The sequence below is a fragment of the Eptesicus fuscus genome, chromosome 11 (assembly GCF_027574615.1).
Source record: "Eptesicus fuscus isolate TK198812 chromosome 11, DD_ASM_mEF_20220401, whole genome shotgun sequence".
In the NCBI taxonomy this organism is placed as follows: Eukaryota; Metazoa; Chordata; class Mammalia; order Chiroptera; family Vespertilionidae; genus Eptesicus; species Eptesicus fuscus.
Window position 1 is genome coordinate 16,467,357 of NC_072483.1, and position 22,288 is coordinate 16,489,644.

General features: G+C 44.8%; 1 protein-coding gene and 1 pseudogene across 1 annotated transcript in view; both read left to right on the forward strand.

The window, feature by feature from the left end:
- Positions 1-15,108, forward strand: part of LOC103287803 (mitochondrial fission regulator 2-like) — a 41,677-nt pseudogene extending 26,569 nt beyond the window's left edge.
- A 3,075-nt stretch (positions 15,109-18,183) lies between these two features.
- The window catches only part of MGAT5 (alpha-1,6-mannosylglycoprotein 6-beta-N-acetylglucosaminyltransferase), a 368,322-nt gene continuing 364,217 nt past the window's right edge, over positions 18,184-22,288 (forward strand). The window contains exon 1 of the mRNA XM_054722778.1: positions 18,184-18,593. The gene's annotated coding sequence lies outside the window, so the exon portion shown is untranslated. The remainder of the gene's footprint in view (positions 18,594-22,288) is intronic.

Sequence of the window (22,288 nt, forward strand, 5' to 3'; positions counted from 1 at the left end):
ATTAACTCTGAAGATTTTTCTTTCCTTTTCTTTCTTATAAAGTCTGTAAAAGGTATTTAGGGCCCATGTTAGGCAGAAGGTCAAAGTCACATACCTTCCCTTTCAAATGCCACTCCCTTCACTATGAAGAATAGGATTCTCAGAGTGGGGTTTTTATGATTTTTAAATCATTATCCAAGGACATAATTTTTTATTGATTTTTAAAGACAAGAGAAGAGAGAGAGAGAGAGAGAGAGAGAGAGAGAGAGAGAGAGAGAAACATCAATGTCAGAGAGAAACATTGATTGGCTACCTCTTACATGCACCCTAATCAATATCAGACCCACAACCTAGGTATATGCCCTGACCAGGAACTGAACCGGCAACCCTTCAGTGCACAGGACATCACTCCAACCAACTGGGTCATACCAGCCAGGGCTGACTCTCAGTTTAATCCAACCAGTTGTAAGTTAATTCAACAAACCAAATATTTGCATTCTAATTAAATGCAAGCCATTTGCTAGTGTGAATTAAATAAGACCCAGTTTCTGACTTTAAGAAGATAGGAATATACTGGGGAGCAGATGTGGACATAAACCTCTGCAGAGGAGTGTGGCAGGTGCAGAGCTAGGGGTGAGTACTAAGAAGGATGTGGAGGAGGGAGTGGCATCCCTGCCTAAGAGGCACAGAGTGAGGGGAAATTTCTGGAGAAGGGCGCTTGACTTGGGTCCTGAAAGATGGACACGAGTTTGCCAAATGTAGATAAGTGTGTGTCCTAGCCTGAATTGAGGCATGATGAAGTAAAATAACATTCCATGCTTGGGGAACCTCAAATAATTTCAGTTGGCTCAAGCATGGGATGAGTGAGAAGAGGTGTGGAGGTGAGAAAGGGGCCAGATCATGGTGAACCTTGATCTTTAAAAATAATTTGCAAAACACCAAAAACTCTATAAGCAAGGTATAAAGACACATTTTCCAAGAGGACTTTGCAATAATTGGTTCTATAAAGTCAACCTTTGTTTCTTAAAAATGTTTGATCATACCTGATTTAATGACCATCATTCTCAAATATGACAGTCCAGGTAAGGCCATGGTTGTATAACTAATGTTTGCAATTATGTCCTGCTAACAAGAAAGACTGATCATTTTTAAACCTTTTCAGATCTCCATATTGCCAATAAAAGAGAATACTTAATAATTCTTGAATTCTAGAGTAGAGAAAAAAATAAAATGTGTCATTTATGCTTATAAAAGCAAAATTTATTAAATTGTTATGAGTTTAGAAAGCTTAAACAAAAGACACCTTAAAGGTTTCCTTATATTCAAAAAATATCAACAATATTCTAGCACAATCGTTCTTTTTTTAATTTAAATTCTTTATTGTTTAAAGTATTACATATGTCTTCTTTTTTCCCCCATTGACCTCTCTCTGACCTCTCCCACTGCCCAGCACATGCCCTCACCCCTCTACTGTCTGTGTCCATTGGTTATGCTTATATGCATGCATACAAGTCCTTTGGTTGATCTCTTACCCCCACACACACCCTCCCCTGCCTTCCCTCTGAGGTTTGACAGTCTGTTCAATGCTTCTATGTCTCTGGAACACACAATCGTTCTTTATCATCCAGTCCTTGTAATTAATTCCTGTTCTGCTCCATCTTGGGTCAGCAATCTCATGAACTTATCTGTTGTTGTTGTCTTTTTTTAAAATATATATTTTATTGATTTCAGAGAGGAAGGGAGAGGGAGAGAGATAGAAACATCAATGATTAGAGAGAATCATTGATTAGCTATCTCCTGCACACCCCACACTGGGGATCAAACCATGACCTCTTGGTTCATAGGTCGACACTCAACCACTGAGCCACTGCGGCAGGGCTTGTCTGTGGTTTACTATTGTCCTGGAGACCCTGACTCAGTCCACTTGTCTCTAAGTTGTTGAAGTGAGGCCTTCAGAAGCCTGTGCCCAAAAGTACCTGCTAAGTCCCTTTCCCCGGGGCCCTGAGACCGTCCTTCGTTGAAGAGTGGAGCAGGCAGGACTTCTCAGAGAAGCAGCAGAGTAAAAGAACAGTTACCTGTAGATGACAAAAGGCTCGACATGGTTGTGGTTATTTTCTTACTACTGACCATTTTCAAATGTGAAAGACCTGATGAAAGTGTATTACAAGAATAATGCATCTGACAGCAAATTTGGATGTGTCTATGGTGTGTACAACAAAATAAAGACAATCCAGAGCAAGTTTTATAGTATCTATAAACATAATGATTAATCCTATTTTTCAAGAGGAGTGGATAGTGCATCTAATTTTTAAAAATAGATGAATATAATCTTTACAGAGAAAAACATCTTCAGGTATAAAGCACATAATAATCCTGAGACATAATATACCATTAACATTAAGCACATAGTTAGAATGAACCAAGAATATCTTGAGAACATCAAGTCAAGAGATTCAGAGTGTCTGGAGTAGGTTCTAAACTGCTGAATATTAATAAAACTCCAGAGGTAAGGCAGGTGAATCCTCATTTGAAAACCACTGGCCTGGATACTACATTCAAATTAAAGAAGTAAAGTTGAGATCAAGTTAACATTTTAAAAATGAGTGAAATTATGACTAATAACACTATACTGTTGTTATCTGATATCAGAAACAGCAGTATCAGGAGCCTGATAAATGAAAATACATCATGGACAGCGAGGGTACTGACAATTCTCTAGGAACTTCCCATAAGCACATCATTTCAAAATACTTACATTAATAGCATTTTCCCCATACAAATTTAACCCGAGGAAGTAAGTATTTTTTCTGATTTGACAATGTTTTTCATGCACCTCATCAATAGTAACATATCAAATAACCCTAATTATTTCTAGCACTTCTTTTTTTACAAAGTGAAAGAATAAATAGTTTGTAATTTTCTGGGGACCCTCTGGGAAATTTCAAAAGATATTATTTAGGGTTCAATTTAAAAAAGACAAAATATGGAAAGTTGTTAAGAAATCTGAAGATAGGATCATGAGTTACCGAGAATAGTACTTGGTGATCAATTTAATTAAAGTGACAATAACATTTTAAAAATAAATATAGAAGGTAGCATGATGGTAAAGAACCTTAATTTAATTTCAAAGCAAAAAGACTTTGTTCTCTTAAATAATCAACGTATGTCAAAGTCAACATAAAACAAAGGACTTGATTCTTATAATACACAGAAACTTTGTTTCTGGGCAGATTACACACAAGGTAAGAGTCACCTCTTACAACCTCTTATCAAGAGCAGACCCATAACCTCAGAATTTTTGTCACTTTAATTGAGAGAAAGCCAAATTCCAGTTTGCATCAGTACAATTGATACCCTTTGGTGTTTTGAAATTTTATGAAGATATCATAAACCTTAGCCAGCTTTGACTGTGGCAAGTAAAATTCCCTTTCTGCAAACTTTTTACAACTTTTTATATCTTTTTATTCCCAGTTTTTTTCATAAACTCTATTTTAGGACAAAACCACTTTTTTTAAAAAAACAAAAACAAAAACACATTCTCCTTGGTATAATTTCTCAAAGTGGCAAAAAACGAACAAAGTTATTCAGACACAAAGATATAATCAAACAGGAATTTTAGGAATATTCAGTTTATGTCAGTGCTTACTTATCTCTAAGCCAATGAGAATAGAACTCTTTTAAGAGATTTTGTAATCTATTTTGATAATACCATCTACATATAGGAATATATTTTTAACTAACAGACAAATAAACATGCATATATAGGTAGAGAGCTTATAGTTTCAATTTTAAAATTGCAGCCATGGGTCAAGGATAAACCCAGAAATATCAAACTCACTGGTTCATATCAAAGAGCTGTATTCTTCTTATTGTGCACAAATTCTTAATTGATTGGAGCTCAAAATAGACAAGTTGACAAACAAACAGGAAAGAGTAATAAGCCAAATTATTGACCATCTCTTGCCCAGCAGAGACAAGGTCTTTATAAACGATACATCCATTTACAAAGATCACTAATGGCCAGACCAAAAGCTCACCCTAGAATCCAAGCAAGTACTCAAAATAATCACAATCATTTTCTTACCGTACTATTAATGGACAAGAGTCTGGAACATAGGACAAGGCAGATTCTCTATTGGGTCCCCAGGTCACCAGTCAAGAAGAGAACACAGAGGTCTAAGTGCTGGTTATTTGGGTGGAGTAAATGACCAGAAGGAGAGGCCCAAAGCCAACCAAGGCATGACACCAAACTGTCAAAGACAAAATGTGCTGGACAATTAAGGAGATGAGTTTATTTATGCAATTGCAATAATTAATGAGGAATCACAAGGAAAAGGAAGGGTATCTAGGGTTTCATAATATCACATAACAGAATAAGTCAGATGGGGAGGGGAGTGGTTCTTTGCCTTTAGCTGTTTTCTGGAACACAAAAGGGTGGAGATTTCAGAAAATTAAAGAGTAGAAGAATTTCAGAAAACAAAAAGATAAGAGGATTTTTTTTCAACTTTTAATGTTTCCTCAAGTATAGGGATCAAAGTAAGTCATGGTTATTATTATTTTAGTGGCTTTTGACTTTGGCATCATACCACAATGATCACTGTAATCCATTATAAGATGGATTTTTTTTTTTTTTACTATAAGACTTTTTTTTTTTACCATTTATAAGTCAAACACTAATATTTAAAGGTACCTTATCTTTTAAAAATAAAACTTCAGACAGAGTCAGTGGCATCCCCGCTCACTTAATTGGCTGCATGGAAGGGAACAGCTTATGCAAAGGCATTTATAAACATCAGGGCACTGAGAGTTGGCTCACATGGAGAGAGTGTGAAGTGAGGAGGGCCAGGGAAAAGTGAGGCCGGAGAGATGGCCAAGGGCAGGTGTGGAGGGCCCTTGAGGCCTCTCTCACAGTTAGAAACCAGTCTAGAGGGATGAGTGAAGGGTTTGGAATTAGGGGTGTGATGCCACCTTGCTATGAGCCTAAATCCTTGTGGTCAAACTCTCTGGCTTTGGATCCAGATGTTGCCACCCACTGGCTCTATGATTTTGAGCAACGTAACCTCCGTGCACTTCAGTTGTCAAACGATGTGAAGAGCATCGGTTTTGGAATTTTGTAATATAATTCAAGTACTCGGAATTATTTCTGGCATGTAGAATTAGCTATCATGACTACCAGGACCTCAATCGTTGCTACTTTTTTATGCTCTTTTGGGCTAAGTGTTACTCTCTGAGAGCACTGACAAGCGGACCTCCAATATTCCCCTATAGGAGTGGCTCAGGGGCCCCAGTCTGGTTAGATGTTGTGGGGTGGGTAAGGTTTTGACTTGATATAACTACATAACTGCATAGCTATATAGGCAAGAGTGACTAAAGTCAAGTGATCAAATTAAATAATGGATTTTTGGAGATTGGGCTGTGGGTAAAGTCTGGCCAGTGCCACCCTTATTGTGTGGGGTGGGCAGGACATAAGCCTGACTAAGGGCTATGGCAATGGCTTGCACTGTATAGCTCCAGGGAGCTGCTTTTTACATCAGTATCTTCCCAGTGGCCCTGCCGTGAATGTGGGGAACGCAGGTCAAATGAGCAGGCAGAGGACTGAGGGCCTAAATACTGTAGGTCTGAGGCTTGGAGTGCACAGAAAGTCCCAAAGCAAAAGCAGAGCTTTGAGTGTGTTTATCAAAGTGTGTCATCAAAATATGGGAGATTCAAAGAAGAGCAACAACTCAGCTTCCTCATAAGAACAGACACACAAAAGTAGATTTTAAGATTCTTTTTTTGTTTGTGTTTAAATTGTTCAACATATTTTAAAAGCAAACTTACAGGAACAGCACAGAAGACAGACGGCATTAAAAACGTGTACTTGCAGCCCAGGGGGGTGTAGTAGCTCAGCTGGTTGGGCATCACCCGGTGCTCTGAAAGGTTGCCGGTTCAATTCCCAGTCAGGGCACATGCCTGGGTTGCCCATGGTTGAGCCAAATTTTTGTCTAGAAAAATTTAGCAGGCTTATTTATATTGTTACACAGTTGAAACTTGCTCAATGAAACATTTTGACTTACACGAATGCTTTACGTCCCCGCATTTATATTTAAAAATCCACACACAAATAAAAATGGAAAACCTGCCTATACCTGATTTCTGTCCCCTATTTCCCCCTTGCAATCATATATTTAGGTACCTTTTGAATAAAAATACCTGATGTTTAGAACTACCTATAACAGGAAGAAGAGAATGTTTATTTTTAAAGAATGTTTCCATCACAGTGGATTCTTAAGCACATGTTCCACCTTGCGGCATGCTGGCTGGATGTCTTTGGCATAGTCGTTACACGTTTGGCATGGGCAGCACACAGGTTGGTGTCTTCAAAAAGGCCAACCAGACAGGCCTCACTTGCCCCTGCAGAGTCCCAATAGCTGCCCTCTGGGAGGCAGATCTGTTTTAAGTCCCGAGCCATTTCTCACACCAGATGCTGGAAGGGAAGTTTGCTAAAGTACCATGGTACCACGCCCGTAACGATGTGTTCTCTTCACCCTCCAGTAGAGGGCACACTCTTACCAAAGAGGGCTGTCGTCATCAGTTGATTTCTTGGTGCTTTACCACTGGTGGATTGGGGGGCAGTCTGCTTTATATGAGCCATGGTATAGGGACCTCGTTACTTATCCCCCTTCTCCTTGGGCTGGAGTTCGGCGAGCTAGAGGCAGCGCTGGGGTTAGAGGGCAATGGTGGCTGCCAATTTTAAGATTCTCGTTTGACACAGAGATTGTTCCAAAACTTTCATTAGCAATGCCAACTTGATTTGCTTCTAATTCTCAGCCCAGGTGAGGTGGTGAATTATTATAGAGCATAAGGTCTCTCAAATTACTGTGCAAGCGCCTGCTGGCTCCAGACAAGGGCCCCCAGCATGTTCAAAGCCAATTCTGCCCCCCACCCCACTCAAGAATGGGACTCCTGAGCCTAGGACACGTCTGAGAGAAAGGCAGCAGGGACCACCATCTCTTGAAGTCATACAAACAAAATACCCATTCTTTTCATAATTGACATGGATGCAATTCATAGACTGAAACGTTAGGATGAAATGTCACACACAACTCACCCCTCAGCTCCTGCAGCCGAAGAGAGGACAAAGGAAAACACAGAACCCCGGACAATTATGGCAGAAGCATCCATATAAAATTGCCTCTTTCCAGGTTCATCTGGGTAGTGTCACAGTTTGCTTTGCAGCAGGGTCGAGCCTTGCTTCCTGGGGCAGGAATGCATTGCACAAATGGATTGTTCGTACCGCAGGGAGTTGAAGTTTACTCAATCACTGTGAGAGCCATGGCTTTCAGAGTTTTTGACCGTGACCCAGTGTAAGAAATGCACTTTGTATTATGACCCAGTGCACACATCTATAACGGGAGCAAGGTTTCCGCGGTGTAAACACTCCCAGCATGGCTCATTACTAGCTATCAGCCTGGTGCCCCTGAACCGCTGAATATGAACTTGAGAAGAGGTGCACACAATTGGCTGTCAGCACACAGCTGTCACACACACATAACAGCAACAACAACGACAGCAATTATTCAGCCTGCTGAGCTGGGAAACCTGTAAATTCGTAAAAGACCACCACCCAGCATAGTCAATGTGCAATGCCTGAAGGTGTTCTTTACAGAATGTCCAGGTCTTCCGTGGGCCTCTCTCAGTAGACACGCCCTTTTATAATTTAGTCTTCTGTTGGGGATTTTCCAGGACAGCTGGGCCCCCTAGTTTGTCACCGCCTTCTCTGATTTTATTCTAATCCCTCTTTGCTTCAGCCCAGATGATATTTTTCTTGGAAGCAGTTTTTACAAAGCACAAAAAAAAAAAAAAAAAAGATTAAGTTTGCTACCTAAAGAGTGAAGGGTGTGTGTGTGTGTGTGTGTGTGTGTGTGTGTTAAAATTTACATGACCCTAGGTATTCAAAACAAGTGGACTGGACAATGGTAGTTTTCCCGTAGGCCTTAAGTTATTGTGCAATAGAAGAATTGCTGAATAACAAACCGCCCTACAAGTCAGTGGCATTCAACAATGAGCATTTATTTCTGACATCTGAGCGTAAGCCCATTAGATTCTGCTCTTGCTTAACTGGGCTTAATTTGCTGTTTGTGGAGCTGCTGGAGGCTGCACTGTGAACTGGGTGTGGGTGGGGCAGCTTTCTCCACACAGCCCTGGCCATCTCCTGGGCCATGGGCCATCAAGATGGGAGCATTCCTTCTCCTGCCAAAGGCAATAGCTCACAACCCAGGAGGAAGTCTGATGTGGGCTGGATGTGAAACTTCAGGGGCAGAAGCAGACTGTGGTAAACTGAATGAGGATCCTCCCAAATATTGACAGTCTAATCCCTGGCACCTGTGAATGTTGCCTGATATGCAGAAGGGCCTTTGCACCTATGATTGTTAACGTTTCTTAGATGGGAGGTTACCCTGGATTATCGAGGTGGGCCTAAATATAATCGAAAGGATCCTTATAAGACAGAGGCAAGGATGTCAAAGCAGGAGAAGGTGATGTGGTGACAGGAGCAAAGGCTGGAGTGATGAGACAGCCGGAAGAGGCCAGGAACAGATTCGCCCAGGCCCTCCCGAAGGACCAGCTCTGCTGACACCTTGATTTTAGCTCCTTAAGATTCACTTTGGACTTCTGACTTCCGGAACTGTAAGATAATAAGTTTGCAGTTATTTGTTACAGCAGCAATTGGAGACTAATGTCAGGCTAGTAATGCAATCTTATGTGGGATTAAAGCTAGCTTCCTTTTTTTTTTTTTTTTTTTTTTACATATAATGTCACTAAAGCATTGTAATTGTTTTTAAAAGTATGCTTGTTATTTTTAAGGTATGTCCTGAGTGAACATTTGGCTTTCTCAAATGTGATTTGACCCCATATTGTGACCAACTTGTCTTTCAAAAGAAGGTATCTTTGCTTTAAAGACGAAAAGTCAGTGAGTGATGTGTTCTGAAAAACCAAAATGTTCATATAAGCAACTGTAAGCACAGATTTAAAAATTATACATGATGGAGCAACGATTTTTACTGTAGGAGAGTTGGGGGTCTCCATAGGGAATTTCACAGTTACATGTGCCCCTCCTCCCTCCTCAGTTTTGCTGTGAGAAGCCAGGAAGTCATGATAAACATAGAAAAGATGGGGATGGAGAAGGAGGAAAGAAAGGGAGCTGCAGACCTCGGAGCAAGATGCTCTGGAGCAGCAGTGTGGTGTGATCAGGTAGGTAGAGGGAGAAAGGGGAGTTTGTTTTTATACATATATATATATATATACATATTGCTGTAAATTGTAGAAATATATTTGGATCCTCTTTAAAGTTTTCAAGAACTGCAGAGTAAGGATATAAGCGACTTGGGGATTTCTTCTGGTTGTTGGAAGATACATAGCACATATCTAGGATGTTATTTGAATCCTTCCTCAAGGTTACTTTATCGTTTAGGAATGCTTTAGTTTGCAGGTGTTAGAATAGTGGACCAATAATACCTTAACAAGGAAGGATTTGTTTTCCTCATATAACAAGGAGCCTGGAGGTCCATAGTGTGGGAATAGTTCCTCAGGGATCCAGGCTCTTTTCATCTTGTACTGAATCTGAGTGGCTTTTAAGCTTAGGCTTATGTCTTGCTTGAATGATGGCTGCTGCCATTCCAGGCATCATATCCCCATTCAAAGGCAGGAAGGACAGGGTGGCCAAGGTGAGGACCTATCTTCGGCTACCTTTCTATTAAAAGGGAACAAATTATCTTTCCCAGAATCCCCCAGCAGACTCTCCCTTAGATCTCATGTACCAAGACTAGGTTACATGCTGTCCCATCTTCTTGTAGAGTTGAGGTGGAAAAAGCAAGAATCTGGCTTCCCATACTCTGTAGTCGACTGTAGACAGAGAATGAGACAGAGAATGGATGGCCATCCAATGATGTCTGCTGCAAGTACCCAGTCTCCTCAATATTCAAGGGGCTCCAGACTGGTGGGCAGCAGCTTTGGGAACTCAGCGAGGGCCACAACTCTTTGTCCCGAGGTCGACTCTCCAGAGAAAAGCCAAAACTGCCGGCATTCCTCGCACAGTGGACTTCACAGTGCTGAGGCAAATACGCGTCTCCTGGGCCGCCTGGCAGAATTTGCTATAGCAGTGGTAGGCAAACTCATTAGTCAACAGAGCCAAATATCAACAGTACAACGATTGAACCCTTTGTACTCGCTTGCTTTTTTCTCGATTCCTGCTACCGATGCTCACCGTGTCGAGTCACACTCTACATCCGAGTGCAAAAGGTGAAATTTCTTTTGAGAGCCAAATTTTTTAAACTTAAACTTCTTCTAACGCCACTTCTTCAAAATAGACTCGCCCAGGCCATGGTATTTTGTGGAAGAGCCACACTCAAGGGGCCAAAGAGCTGCATGTGGCTCGCGAGCCGCAGTTTGCCGACCACGGTGCTATAGAAATGGATAAGTAGGTCAACACTTGATAAGTCTATTGGATCATTTTCCTAAGTTCTTGGATTCCTTCCTCTCAGAATATGAAGGTATCTGGCATCTCCCTTTATCAGAACTTCTGCACAGGTTTTCAAGGCCGACTCTAGAACCAGACTATCTGAGTTGAGTCTCAGCTTTACCACTTACAAGCTGCATGTGGGAAGTTGTTGGACTAAGTTCCTCAGCTTCCTCTTTTATAAGTAAGGTGATAATATATACCTCAAAGCATATTCTTAGGATTCAATACCTTGTACTATAAAAGCATGCGAAACAGTGCTTGCCACCTAGTGAGGGCTCTGTTGGTGCCAGCTAGCATTGTTATTTACGCTGGCCCCCGGGAGTCTAGGTTTCAGCAGCCAGCTGAGCAGTGCTGCTCCCACTAGTCCAATGAGCCTGGAGTTTTGGTAACTGCCTCCATACCAATAGAGTCAGCCGGATCTAAAGCATGTTTTCCCTTCTTTGGTCTAGAATTCTCAGAATCCCTCACCACATGTATTCCCCAGATTTTTGCTTTTATAAATTAGCAGGAACTCACAATTCCTGTGATGGGTTTGTCTTTTCAACTGGTCTCCTGAGGCGTGTTAGGAACCTCATCGCTGCCTTCCTTTGGCAGGGAGGCCAACACCGGGCTCCAGGGGTGTGGACTACATTAAGTCAGCTGATTGCTCATCTCTCCATTCAGTCCTCAGGGTCCTATTCTGGCCTAGTCAGTGCCCTCGGTTTCAAATAAGAGGATGTTTAAGCTGTGAATTGAGGTGATTTTGTAATTCAGCAACCCACAAGGTCAAACTTCATTTTTAGTTTTTACCTATTTTAATCCCCAGCTGCTAGAGAGGGGAATGTACTGTTATTGTTGTTGTTTGTCTGTTTTAGAACTCATAGAAAATCCCTGGTATGCATGTGCTTTGAGCTGAGGACTTGGGAATTTGAGCTAAGATATAAGGAGTTAGAGCTCATCATTCTCTTTCTTTAAGCTGTCCAATTCCATTAAACAAAACAGTCTTACGCCTATCGTCCTCAGCTGCTACTTGGTCTCTCCAAAGCTTAATTTCAATGGCTACTTCATTTTAGGTGATAATTTAATATTTTGCTACTGTATGCTACTGGCTACCTTCATCAAAACCCTTTAGTCTGATTAAGGCTGGGTTTTCAACCCCCAGCCTTAATCAGACTAGGTAACCCATCCCTGATTTCTTCTGTTTCCCTGCGGGCTTGTGCCTCTTGATTCTAATGCAAGCATGTCAAACTTAAAGGCTAACATGGGCCAAATAAGTGAGGCATGCAGCCCGTGGGCCTTGAGTTTGACATGCTTGTTCTGATGTATCAGTCAGGCAACTTAACTACAAGCAACAAAAACTTGCTCTGACTGATTCGAGAAGAAAAGGAATTTATTTAAAGGCAAGGTGGAGTCAGGCTCAGAGGCACATGCATTTGGAAACAACTTCTAAAATCATGTCATAGCACTGGGAAGGCGAAGACACACTGCCCCTACCACCATAAAGTAGACACCTGAGCTGACATTATCAACACCATGCGTCGTCAGTCCCTGGGTACCACTCTAGCAACGCTGTCCTAAAAACGCCATCACCCATCTTCACCATCAGAGGCTTTACCTTCCACCAGGATTACATAGTAAATAATTCCCAAGCCATGATTACATAGTAAATAATTCCTGGTCCTAGGCAGGAAAAATAAAATTCATTTATTTATTTCACAGGAAACCTGCTCTAAGACCGAATCCCCTGGGTCCCAGCTTTATTAGAGTTACACACAATTGTCATTTTGTTGCTTGCTTATAATTTTCCTACAATTTGAATAGGTCCAAAAATGTGGTTTGTGTATAGAACATTAAATATCCTCCTTAGTTCCTAGTGTACTCTTTCTGAGTAGTTTCTGTCCTGAGGTTCATCTCTTTTTGGTCTCCTGTGGTGGGAAGCATAGGATAGTGGGAAGATTTTAGGGCAGGCTCTGGAGTCAGGAAATCTTTGGAGTCAATCCTGACTCTGGCCCTAAATAACGGTGCTTATCAGTGGGCATATTGCCTAACTTTTAAAAGTCTTGGTTTATTATTTAAAAACTAGAGGCCCGGTGCACGAAATTCATGCACTGGGGGAGGGGGGGGTTGTCCCTCAGCCCAACCTGCACCCTCTCCAATCTGGGACTCCTCAGGGGATGTCCAACTGCCTGTTTAGGCCCGATCCCACAGGGATGGGACATCCCTTTCACAATCCAGGACTTCTGGCTCCCAACTGCTCGCCTGCCTGCCTTTCTGATTGCCTCTAACCGCTTCTGCCTGCCAGCCTTATCACCCCCTAACCACTCCCCTGCCAGCCTGATCGATGCCTAACTGCTCCCCTGCCAGCACTATCATCCCCAACTGCCTTCCCCTGACAACCTTGTCACCCCCAAATGCCCTCCCCTGCATATTCCCTCTTTATTAGATAGGGTTTTTTCTTTAACATATTGGACAACCCTAACTGGTTTGGCTAGGTGGATGGAGCATTGGCCTGAAGACTCAAGGGTCCCAGGTTCGATTCCGGTCAAGGGCATGTACCTTGGTTGGGGGCACATACCCAGTGGGGAATGTGCAGGAGGCAGCTGATCAATGTTTCTCTCTCATAGATGTTTCTAGCTCTCTATCCCTTTCCCTTCCTCTCTGTAAAAAATCAATAAAATATATATATTTTAAAAAGAAACATTTAAGATTCCTCCATATCTGCCTGGCTGGTGTGACTCAGTGGTTGAGACCCCAGGCTGCAGCCGCTGGCAGGGGATCGCATCGTGGGGGTGCGTGCCCCTGCCAGGCTGAGACCCAGCCCAGGCTGCCTCCACTGGCAGGGCATCAAGCCATGGGGAGTGAATTTGTTTTTGTTTTGTATAAAGGGTCAGGAGGGCCTCTAGGCAGCATTCCACCTGGCTGCTTACTCTGCAGGCGCTCAGTGGCAGCCCTCCCTGAGACTAGGGGACTCCGGCAGGGCTGAGAGGATTGGGCGCCGCCATTTTGTGGCTATGGGCACCGCCAATTTTGTTGCGGAGTGATAGTTAATTTGCATATTACTCTTTTATTAGATAGGATGGGTATAGTAAAATCTGCTCTAAGAGTTGTTATGAGAAGAATATAATTCACATGGAACTTAGTAAGAGATGCTGAGAAACAATGGACTTGATTGAGTGGACACAGTTATGCTTTGCAAGTTTGTAATAGAGCAGTTATCTGAAGCAGTTAAAAATGGAGAGAAGTGGAACGAACTTAGCAATACCAACAGCCACTGATACACTGCTGCAAAGTAACCCCAAATATCCTTCTTCTATTAACCAAACACCTGTTCAGAAGGGATGGAAATGTTAAAAAATGAATCACTGTTTACCAGGTAAGCATGACCTTGACCGTCAGCTGCCAGGGCTTTCCCTATTGAAATCCCACTGTGTTATTTCTTACCCTCTAAGTTGGTGATGAATTCTCTCTTGAGAGGAAATGATGAAATATACAAATCCATCCCAGTAAGATCTTTATGTCTACAAGAAGTGTCCTTTAGCAATTATTACTATAAATTAAAATTTTAACTCTGGAGCAGAGGTTGGGTGGGACACGCTAGGAGGCAGCGGCACCTCTGCTGGAGTTATCCGGGCTGAGCGAGGATTTCCAGAACCTTTACAGCCCGTGGCCTGCAAGCCCAGGTGCACAGGTGTCCTTTAAAGCCTTGTCCCAGGCCTGATTTTGAGTTGATCCTGCCCTTGAACTCTATAGACTAAGGTGACTGTGGATGTGTAGTTTCATCTTTTGTGTGTGGCAAATGATGAAGCCAACTATCTCAGATTTTGAAATGATTTTGAAAAAATGAGGAAGATGAGAAAAGTGAATTTTTCCATCCATTGCGATTAGTCTGGGATCCACTGTCACTTGCTCTCTAAAGCATAACTCACCAGTGAAAAATGCTCATCCTGTATGTAAATTTAAAAAATAGCTGCCCTTGAAGATGAATGAAATTTTCTAGGCTCTCACTCTGTTGTAATTGTGGAAATGCAGGGACTGAAAAACAGTACAAATTCGGCTCCTTTGGAATGACGGGCCTGGTGGTTTGGGACAGAGCCATCATCAGGGACTGCTCAACCGAGTGTCAACCCAGATCCATTTTCAAATTGAGTACTTCCCTCTCCTTCCCCTGAGTCCCTTGTTTTCTCCTCTGCAGACTACATGCTCTCCTCTTGAAAAGCCAGGATTTAATAATATTTGTGACTCAGATAATTCAGCAACTGAAATGAAAAAAAATCACCAGGTGTAGTAAGACCAATTATAGTCATTATTCAAAAAATCAGAAAAACAAAGATGTTCCAAACATGTTGGATATTTTAAAGGATATGAATGAGATTACACTTCAAGTTATTGGATGGTCACCTGGAGGCAGACCCATTCACATGAGGAAAAGGCATAGTTCACATTGAGATACAGTGTCTGTAATATCCCAGGCACTTCAGCAGGAATTTGCATTCCAAGAAGACAGTTCCCTTGAGAAAGAATACAGGTCTTGGGTGTCTTCTCCATTTTCTAGTCCGGAAACTTCAAAGTTTGGACATCACATTTCACAGTCAGAAGGACAGGGAACTAAAAGAAGTCTGACAAACACAAAAGGTGTTGTGCCCAAGGTGTGAACAATGCAAGCGGTACTTACACTTACAGAAATATGCCGCGAGACTTCCACTACATGTTAATCTTCTGTTAATGAAACCGAATGAAGTCTGTACACCAGGATGTGTTAGTGCAGAGGTCTGAAAGGCTTGACTCTTAAGAATACTTGTCTCTGGTTTTGGAGGATCCAGCAGTTAACTGGTTACTGATGATAATTAGGTGTATTGATATTTTTTTCATGTATGGTAATGTTACTGAAAGCTGAATAAACACATTGAATGCTTTTCCTAAGAGCAACATAGTAAATGAATTAATGTTTCTTATAAGAAAACAGTTGGCTCTTACCCTAAGGGAGTGGTTCTCAACCTTTCTAATGCCGTGACCCTTTAATACATGTTGTGGTGACCCCCAACCATAAAATTATTTTCTTTCTTTTTTTTTCATAAAATTATTTTCGTTGCTACTTCATAACTGTAATTTTGCTACTGTTAATGAATCGTAATGTAAATATCTGTGTTTTCCGATGGTCTTAGGCTCTACAGCAGCGGTTATCAATCTGTGGGTCGTGACCCACAGGTTGAGAACCTCTAGCAGGGTCGCCTAAGACCATCGGAAAACACAGATATTTACATTACGATTCATAACAGTAGCAAAATTACAGTTATGAAGTAGCAACAAAAATAATTTTATGGTTGGGGGTCACCACAACATGAGGAACTGTATTAAAGGGTCCCGGCATTAGAAAGGTTGAGAACCACTGCTCTAAGGTAACAGAAACAATTTTAACGAATTAAGAAATTAAGTAAGCTAAGTCTGTATTATACCAATCAACAAATGATAGTATGTTTGAGTTTCTTTAAAAACAATTTAATAAAGAAGTTATGAGATCCTAGTTTAAGAGCCTTTGGATCTTTTCAAATTTGGTAGGGATCTGGTTAACTGGCCTTCAGGACCTTTGAGATTTTCAAAGAATATATTTTTTTCATTAAGATAGTCATAGTTTGAATCATTTAGGTTCAGCCTCCTAAAAATTCTTCCTGAAAGTGGTAAAGAATTATTCTTTGAAAGTGATTTGATAAATGCTAGTATTTAAAGAATCTTCTTCATAAGTTTTGCCTGTACTTGCTATATAAATATCTATGCCTATAATTTTATTACTTGTGTTCCTTATTACATTTTTACTGTTCCTTTGTAAACAGAATGTAAAATAAAATGTGCATTTGTAACTTGAAAACAAATAAAATCTTGATTCTGTAAGAAAAACAATTGAGATAGTATTAATTTCCCTCAAAGACATTGCAAGTATATTACTTATACAAATAAATGGTATATATAATACAAACATATTTGTATTAGATGAAATACGTAAAATGTGTGTACATGTGAATATTATATTTTTATACTTTCTCTATATACACATACACATTCATAAAAATCCTGAAATAATAATCATCTGTAATGTCTTCTATAGCAGTGGGTCTACAAAGTATAAATAATTGACATCTTTCAGAAATCTGTAGGCAACCAGGTGGTACAAGTATTAACTATCCATGAGACTTGGCTTCAAAGCAAATCAATTAGGATCAGAATCTGTACCTTCCTTATCCAAAGCACAGAAAGTCCTGACCACCAGATGTCACCATTCTTCTATTTCCCTCCAATGCCAGAAGAGTTAGAGACAGTATTTTCTTCCAAGGGACCGAGGGAAATACGTGCCTCCCAATATTCCGGGATTTCACCAAAAGGTCTTATTAAGAGGAATCCTTCTGCCCATGCAGATTTCCCGTGGTTCTTGGGCATCACCTGGACAGTTTCTGGCAGCTGAGGATTCAACTGGCTGATGATTTGGGGCCCATCTGATCAGAAAATGTTAAAGCTACTTCCTCCAGTTTGAAGTTCAAGGTAGACTGACTTGCTGTGCCTGGAGCTAGCTCAACAGAAGAGAGGCCACAGGGCGTTTCCTACTAAGATCCTGGAGTCAGGAGACTTCCCTAATTAGCTAGGTGGCTTGAGAGCTCACTTACAAAATGAGGGAGTTGGACTAAGTCATTTCTAGGGTCCCAAAATTCCATGATTCTTTGTTTTTAAATCCTCTGCTGGGGGAAAGGGGGAGGAGGGTATGAGGAAGGTCAGCAGGGTGGGGTGACCTAAGTTCAAGAAAGATGACCCCAGGGAGGACAGTAAAATGGGGATGGAAAAATCCTGCAGGGAACAAAAGGGAAAGTTGCACATAAACTCTCATACAGTAACCTGACATAGTTACTGGAACATGGCCTGCAACTTGCTGGGGTTAGAAACCTTGTCATTTTCACCCCTAAGTAACCCACCAGGCCACTCTCCTTGTATTCTAATACCTTTAACAATGAGCGGTAATGCTTAGTGATGTAAATGTACACATTCTCTCTCCTGGGCTTGGCTGGATTTAATGTCATGTCAGTCAATGTTCTTTGTGGTGCTTTCAGGACATGGGATGTGTTTTATTTGTTTTTTGAATTTACTACACTACAACGTTTAGCTAGCCTGTCTACAGTAGTCATAAAATACAGGGGTGGGAGCAGGGGAGAGAAAGAGAAATGGAATTCATTTATTGAGCACCTACTATGTGCTAGATGTTGTTAAGTACTTTACATTTATTTTATTTCTTCTTCAAAATAACCTCACACAAAACAAACAAACAAACAAACAAACAAACCAAAAAACCCTCAGGAAGCTAAATTCATATGGTTAAGTGGCTTGCCCAAGGTCACCAAAACCAAGTGTCAGAAACTCAGGCTGCTTCATTTAACCCATTGTACCAGGGTGGAAAGGCTCAGGGCTCGTCTGAGATGATTGAGCTCACAGTCTCCCCTCCATGGCTTCACTGCTTAGAGGCCTGGACTGCACCACTCTGGGGCACGCAGTGCCTATTAGCATTTGCACACTGTCCGTAACCTTGCTAGAATATTATTTATGGCCGGGATCAAACTGTCTCTCTCATTTCTTCCTCCCTCTGGGCTGCGGAATAGTAAGGTTGGTAGAAGTCCTCTCCCACAGGGTTGATAATTTGTAGACGGCCCCTGAGAGGCTAGGGCGTTTCGAATTGGCTGAGCGCTCCGCCGGGGAGGGCGGGAGTTTGCCGAGCGTCCCTGGCTGGGATCCCTGCCTTCCTGAGCCGGGAGCCCAGAAGCGGGGAGAAGTTGGAGAGGTCGGGAAAGCAAGGGTTGGGAGAAATTGCGGACCGACCTCAGCCCTGGTCGGCCGAGCTTCGGAGGAGTGTCTGCCGCGTCCGGGCCGAGTGTGGCTGCGCCGCGCGCAGCCCCGCCAGGGCTGGGAGTTTGCAGACCATCCCTGCCGCCACCAGCTCGGCGGCGGCCCTGCGGCTCCGGCAGCGGCCGCGGTGGCCCCAGGCGCGATCCAGCCCCGGTAGCCGCACCGCAGACTCTGGGCGCCGCACTCCGTGCCCCACTCCGCCTAGGGCCCTGCGGGGACGGCGAGTGGTGGGTGCTCCCGGCTGCTGCCCGACAAGGAGGTGAGAACCACTGGGTCGGGGCGATCGCGTGGAAACTCGCCATCCCCGCGGGAAGATGCACGCAGAGCGGAGCGCGGAGGGCACGGGGAGCTGGGCGCGGGCGGGGAGAGCCCGTGCTGAAGGTGGCGCAGCCTGGGGCTTTGCGCGCCGCCCCGCTGCCGCTTGCGTGGGTGCCCGGGCCACGGCCGCTCTGCGGGACCGGGAGTGAAGCCGGGGACGCGCCTTGAGGCGCCCACCTGTCCGTGGCAACCCGTTTCCAGGGGAGGCTGCCGGCCCCCAGGACCCGTGGGGAAGCGGCTTGTGGGCTTTTCAAGGGACTGTCCAGAGGAGGCTTCGGTTGTGCGGGCCGGAGGCGAGCTGCTGGAGATGGCAGATGGGCGTCGGACCGCGGAGGAGCTTCGGTGGGGTCTTGCTGGGGGTGTGGGCCGGGCTGAGGTCCCCCGGTTCTGGGCGCTCTGGGCGGGCTCAGCCACCGGCCAGTGAGGAGGAAGAAGGGAGGCTGGCCCCGGGCCCCAGGGGGAGCGGGATGCGGCGGGCGGGCGCTCTGGTCCGGGAGAGCAGGGTCCAGTGGTGCCCCCAGCCCTTGGGGCCGGCCGGCGGCCCGCGTTCCCGCCCGCGCTCAGGGCCAGCCTGCCTGGCCGGAGAGGCCACGGGCAGCGCGGAGTCCACACCCGCGCACACACTCCCGAGAGCATGCTCAGTGCGGGCCTGGGAACTTCCTGCCGAGTCGCGAGCGGCCCTGGCCCCCTCTCCCCGCCCGCTGCTCGCAAAGTTGGGGGCGGTGGGTGCTGGAGTCGGGGGCGCGGCCCCCGCCTGTCGCCCTTTGGCGTCCTGGTTCCGGGCAGCGCCTTTGCCCGGCCCGCGGCGCTTCTCCCTTCCGCCGCCCCCGCGGCTGGGAACAGAGGCGCGGATGTCATCCCCGCTCCCCGAGGCCAGGTCGCAGGCCGGGTGGCCAGAGGCCTGGTGGTGCGGCCGCCTGCCAGGTGGACCCGCTCCCGGGGCGCTCTCCGCGCGCACGGACCCCGTGCAGTGAGCAGCCTGGGTGGAAGGGGGTGTGTGAGCGCGGGGCCCTTGGCGCACTACTCGCTGTCACGTCACACACAAAGCCTTGGTTTCATAGCTACCGCGCGGTAGAGGGAAGAGGTGCCTTTCGCTTTTGGAGCACCACCAGGGTGCTAGGTGCTTGGGTGATGCAGGAACCAGGCGTCGCATATGGTTTTCAGAGATGCCAGAGGCGAAGTTTAGGGCTCAGCACTCCTGGCACTTACTGCGAGCCCCGGCCCTGGGCTGACGCCGGTGGTGGTGTCTGCACTGGGTTCTGGTTGACCAGTTAGGGAAGGCCGGGCACTTACGAGGCTGTGAAGTTGGGGAGGAGAAAGCTGAGGTTTGGGTGGGATTTGGGTGGGATGGCCACACTGCTCTTGGAAACGCTTGAAGCCAAGTGTTAGAGGCAGGAAATCATTCTAAAGAGGCAAGTGGGAAGCTGGCACCCTAAATTTTTTGGCTGTTAGGATGAGAGCAAACCTCCCCTGTCTAGAGGTCTTTTAACTTTTCTCTAGTTACCAAGTTGAAGTCCATGTAGTCACCCTGAAGCATAGAGGCCTGAGAAATGAGCTGATGCAGGACAGGGGAGAGGGTGACCTTTGCCCCTTTTAGTGACTGGCCAAAGAGGAAAAGGAAGCTGCTTTGCTCCTTTGTTCCAGCCTGCCTTCCCGCATCTAGGCGACTTGTGACTGGAGTCATTAGCAGAAAGGAGTCTGCAGTCCGGGTTTGGGGCTTTACCAGGCGGCGCTGGTTGGTTTTAAGGCAGGCTGCAATGGCAGCAGGGCTGAGGGGCTCTCCCAGATCTGCCAATGGCATCTGCCATTCAGCCAGTGCTGCAAAGCAGCTCATGGCCTTTCGAGTCTCCTCAGCAGTGCGCATTTCAAGTGCTGTGTGTGTGTGTGTGGAAGTGTGAATACAGTACTCATGTACATATAGGCACACATCCATATAGGTTTTCATAAAGAAGTGTTCTTTGGTAGCATCTTGGGGCTGGAAGGGACCTCAGGAGACCATAGGAATTCAAGTTTTCTCCTTTCCCATTCAGTTTTCTCCGTTTAAAAATAACCAACCAGACTTCTGCCCAGCGGGCTTCTCAAAGCATTTGATGCCAGAGTCCGCCTGTGGTCCCAGGCCAGGGGGAGGCCTTTGGCTTCTCCCCGGAGAAGGGGCTCCTCAGGATCTGATCTGGATGCACGCTGACATTTGACATGACTTCTCCTAATGCTCCACATGGCTTGGGATTTAAGTCACTGCAGAGTCACTCTCACATTGATGTTAGCAGGGGATAGGCAGCGACGTAAAGAAAATTGCCAAGAGCAGTCATCAGTAAGACTTGGGTTGGGAAGTTCGTGTCCGTTCCTACTCCGTGGTCATCCCGGCGGGGAGTTGCCCTGCTCCTTCCCAAGAGCAGTGGGGACTCATTTTCACCCCCCTCTCCTCTGTGTCTTGTCCTTCTGGCTCCAGGGAGGCGGGGCGTGGTTGGGGACGGTGTTCTGTGTTGGTGTGATTGTAGTAGGTCTCAGGAAAGCATGTGCTAGCCGGAGTGTCGTCTCATGGTGCATGTCAAAGTCTGGGGAAGGATCCTGGTGTCAGGCGAACAATTAACGGACAGTCTTGGCTGAAGGAAGGTGTATGTGATCCAGAATTCAGGTACTTAAAAAAGAAAAGAAATCATTTTCTAGTTGGGGGAGAGTGCCACGTGGGTGACGGTTGAGAGGTTTGGGTCAGAAACGAATTTGGTACTTGCCAGTGCAAGTTTTACTAGGTTGCCTTTAAAGTTCATGCTTGCTTTGAAGTACAGAGTCCCTCTTTAATAGCCAGAACACGAGTCAAGATCTCCCCATCTTCTTAGAGTTCCTAACCTAAGCCTCGTCCCTGTGCTCTCTTGCATCCTGCGTCCACAGCAGAAATCCACGCACGGATGCGGTGACCTCTGTGCCAGCTGCCGGTGTCCTCACTGAGTGTTTATTGGGCGGCCGCCGTGCTGGTGCTGGGCATAAAGATGTCCTTTTTCAAAATTACCTCCTCACTTTTAATTTATCTGACCTTCTCTTCAGTGTGTTAACGCAAACTAATAGCTCTTGGAAAGCCGCCAAGGTGGGTCCCAGGAGCCTCAGTACTGTAACCGTGTTTTCAGCTGGAAGGGTTGGGACTTGAGCTGTGTTTGCCCACTTGTGCAGTTTTATTTATTTACTTGTTTCTTTCACTGCCACAATTAAGTGTATCCTTCCTCGACTTCCTCACGTTTGGAAGGCTGTATGTGTGCATGAGAGGGGTTGCTGTTTCTTCAAAATCCTCCAGCTCTCTTGTCTGAACCCATAACCCTCCGGAAAGAAAACAGAGGCCTTTCTGCTGAGCCTTTCGGCCTCAAAAGTCAGGAGGGGCAAGGAGGGTAAACTATGTGGCTGGATTTGGTGGGAGCAGTTCACCCTGTAAACTGGCAGCCCCATTGCCATGCCCGCGTTTGTGCCTTCAGGACCTTGACCCCAGCTGGGGCGGGTACCTAGGATTTTTCCATCCTGTTGCCCATGACCTCAGGAGTGGCGTTATCCAAGTACTTAGTTACTTGTCAGAGTGAAGTACTGGTGTTCGCAGTGGAGTTACTTACAGAAACGTCAAGGTTATCCCTAGAATAATAACAGCCTCACTTA